The sequence below is a fragment of the Arachis ipaensis genome, chromosome B06, assembly GCF_000816755.2.
Source record: "Arachis ipaensis cultivar K30076 chromosome B06, Araip1.1, whole genome shotgun sequence".
Taxonomy (NCBI): Eukaryota; Viridiplantae; Streptophyta; class Magnoliopsida; order Fabales; family Fabaceae; genus Arachis; species Arachis ipaensis.
Genome location: NC_029790.2, coordinates 104,055,715 through 104,059,931, shown reverse-complemented (window position 1 = coordinate 104,059,931; position 4,217 = coordinate 104,055,715).

The window sequence follows — 4,217 nt, the reverse complement described above, 5'->3', positions numbered from 1 at the left end:
GGAAGCCATCTGATGTGAATCCGGTTCCCGGACTTGTCCGCAAACAGCTGCGTGCCCAACAACATCATGATGTACGCACGGGCATATCGGCGCACAGTGTCCTCATCTGCATCCTCAGGGCACTCACCAAAAGTCTCCTGAAACCAGCTGCAGTTCACTGCATACTTCTGAACCTAACTAGGAGGAAGTATAACTCCGAGCAACTCCTGGAACTAGACCCAGGCTGGACGGCCACCCTCGATGTATATATGGAACTTTGACAGGCACCCGCTCACGTAACGGCCGTCCACTGGCAAACCCAGCTGGTATGCCACGTCCTGGAGTGTGATCGTGCACTCTCCGAACGGCATATGAAACGTGTGCGTCTCGGGATGCCATCGCTCCACGAATGCACTGACAAGGGCCTCGTCTAGCCGGAACCATCGGTCGTTCAACCTTGCAAGATGGTATAGACCTGCCATCTGCAAGTACGGAACGTATCTGTCATCAAGTCGCATGCCCTGCTGTCGCCGCATGCTCCTAATGCATCGCTGGGGCTGCGCATGAAATGAACCGGATAGTTAGAACCAGCTTAAAAACCAACCACAACCGTAAGCAACACGATAAATTATCAACAAACCATTCTGCTAAATAAAACCGCATAACATTACATGAAAGATAAGTAACTGGAAAACAAACCCAAAGACCGCACAACTAAACCGCTAACATAAACCAACTTAACGAGATCCACTAACAAGAAACAGCTTAACTAAACCGGTTTACATAAAACAGCTAGCGTAAAACAACTACCATCAAACAAGTCAAACAAATCACCAACATAAAACCACTAACGAAAACCACATACCCTAAACCACTCACATAAACTGCTTGCATAAACCACTCACAAAAACCGGTAACATCAACCACCAACATAAACCACTAACAGAAACCACTAACTTAAACCACTAACATAAATCACTACCCTAAACCACCAACCTAAACCACTAACATAAACCACTAACTTAAACCGCTAACTTAAACCACTAACATAAACCACCAACAAAATCCCCTCACATAAGCCACCTACATAAACCACTAACATAAACCACCATCTAACCCACATGCAAAACCACTAAGTCACAAATACCGCTAGAATAAAAAATATTTCCGTACTAACCTCGTCGTTGATGACCCCGGCTATATGAGCGACTCCGTCCAAGCGATATAACCGTGCCGGATCGTCCCCCATCAGCAGAGTATTCCGTTCAGGTCTTCCTCGGAGAGAATCTGGGTCGTTTTCTCTGAGATTTGGTGGGGTAGGGGGAAGGAATAATAGTTCGAATGAGGGTGATTCGAACTCCTTATATAGCCGAATCACCCCTAATTCGAACCAGCTTGGTTCGATTTATGAAGGAGCACGCCAAGGGTAATTCGAACCAGCTTGGTTCGAATTACATACGTTGCACACTTGCCTATAGTTCGAACTAGGTTAGTTCGAATTACTTGGGGTTGGAGTTCAAACCACATTGGTTCAAATTACATTCAAAGTTCCTCTCCAACTAATTCGAACCATCCTGGTTCGATTTACTAAAGTTTGTAGTTCGAACCACCCTGGTTTGAATTACATAAAGATAGCGTTTGGCTTATTGCTGAAACGATTTTCAATTTGGCGTATTTACGTTACACACTTCTTGCCTTGGCTTATTAGGGTTTTTTACCCTATTTTTTGACTAGGAACAAGAATGATTAGCAAGTGAATAAACGAGATTTATAAGGCTATCACTACAATTAGTGCTAAGAGTAGAAAACGGGCTAGTCCACCCTACTCGACCCCTGAGCCTGCCTAATTAAGTAGTCTAAGAACATCAGCCTGCTCCTACCTAATAGGGCTAACAAACTCGGCCTGTCCTAGTGCTCTGTTTTTTATTCGTTTTTTTAAGGAAAATTAATTCCTAAGCTTAATTATCATTAAAAAAATATAATTTTATAAGTCTTTATAATTCTATAAAATTACATTATTATCAACTAATTTGTGACAAATTTCTTTTTCTATAAAAGAAACATTATTATCAGCTAAGTAAATGAATTATGTCTCAATTGCCAAGTATGGAAAATATCACTAATTTCATTCTTAGCAATAGCAAAATAACAATGTTAAAATATTGTCCAAGTTTATAACTGGAAAAGCATTGTCAATGCTGAAAAAATAAAACGACATTTCAAATTCAATTTATCATCTTCATCAACTCAAGCCTATCTACGTCTTCTTGATCGATCTTCCTCTATAAAGTAAAGTGAACTTATGTATTAGAAGTACAATAAATAATATGAAAAACTTAAACAAATTAATTAGCAAATCCACACAACCAATTTCTAGTACAAATCACACCTTCAACATTCTCTCGCAGCAAACGGTTGCTATATCTATTCAAAACATAAGAACAAATGCTAAAGGTAGATTTTGAACATACAGTGGCAAAAGGAATACTCAATAAATCTCGCGTCATGAGCAATGTTCCGAAAATCGAACTAGACCGGCTAGTTCAATTGAGTTAACTGAAAATCGGTCACCTAGTCGGTCCGATTTACTTGTAAAACCGTCCTGCAAAAAATTGACGAAAAAACCGGCTGAATCGGTAGTTAATCGGCAAACCGGACGAACTGGTTGGGTTTCAGCAGGCACCAGTTCTCCCCCAGGTAACGAAACGGAGTCGTTTGGCTTAAAAAAAAGGCTGAAGTGAAGTGAAGTCTTAATGCATTGCAGCCACTTTCCAACCCTAATCTCTTCGAAAAAGACTCCCGGACCTGGTCACCTCCCACTCCCAACCCTAATCTCTTCGTGCTTCTGCCTACGAAGGACAACCGCCACCGTCAAACGAAACAGACGCTGGAGCCAAGCGTTACTGTCGCGGGTCGAAGCCTCACCGTCGCGGGTCGTCGCCTCACCGTCACGGGTCGTCGGCTTGTTGTCGTCACCGTCACCGAAGAGAGGTCGTCTGGCTCTGGCCTTCTCTGCTCTTCTGCGGTTAGTTCTGGTCGTCGGCTTGTGGTTCTGGTCGCGGCTCCTGTCAACGTCGTCATTGGGCATCTGGTCGACGTCTGTGCTCTCCCGCAGTGAGTACTTTAACCTTTTTGTTTGTCAATTAATTTTGTTTATTTGGTGAATTAACTGTATGAATTTGGTTCTTGGATTCTTGAGTTATTGTGTTTTTTGTTTTTTTAATTAATTTTTTATTCATTGAGGAATTTAGGGTAAATACAGAGTTCGGAACTCAGATGCAGAGTTCTTCAATTCTTCTTCTTCTGAGTTCTTTTGTTCTGCTTTTTATTTTATTTTTTTAATTTGTTAATTCTAAATAAATTTGATATAAGTTTATTCATTGAAGAATTTATGGCAAATGCAGAGTTCAGAACTCAGATGTAGAGTTCTTCGGTTCTTCTTCTTCTGAGTTCTTGTTCTGCTTTATATATATTTTTTTAATTTGTTAATTCTGAATAAATTTGATATAAGTTTATTCATTGAGGAATTTAGGGCAAATGCAGAGTTCAGAACTCAGATGCAGAGTTCTTCAGTTCTTCTTCTTCTGAGTTCTTATTCTGCTTTTTATTTTTTTTTAATATCTTAATTCTGAATAAATTTGATATAAGTTTAATTTTGAGACTCTAAATCTTAAATTTTGGTATATTGAATTTTGCTATTTAAGTTCAATTTTGTTATATTAAATTCTGCATTTCTGCTATATTGAATGGATGAATTGTTGAATTTAATTATGTTGAATGTGGTATAAATTGATATACATGTATTGTTGGATTTACTTATGAATTGAATTCTGAATTTAACTGGATGAATTGCTGGGTTTAATTTGGTGAATTAACTGGATGAATTGCTAAATTTAATTATGAATTGAATTCTGAATTGCTCTCATTCTGAATTTAGATGGAACAACCACAAAATGATCAGTAACCACAACAAAATGTTGTCCAAGAATCTCAAACAGGTTCCTCTCAAGGAAAATCTGATGAGTAGTGTCTTTGTTTAGTTTAATTATTGTTTGTTCAATGTTGTTTCTTTTTGTTGTAAAATATTTTATGTTGTCATTTATGTGCGTTTTGATTTTCTTTAGTTATAAATTTTGATATTTGATATTTGAAATTGTTTATGAACCTTTAATGATAAATTATTTATATCTCATTTTGTGAAATTGTTAAATTTGAATTTTATTAGTTTAGAGTTTAGA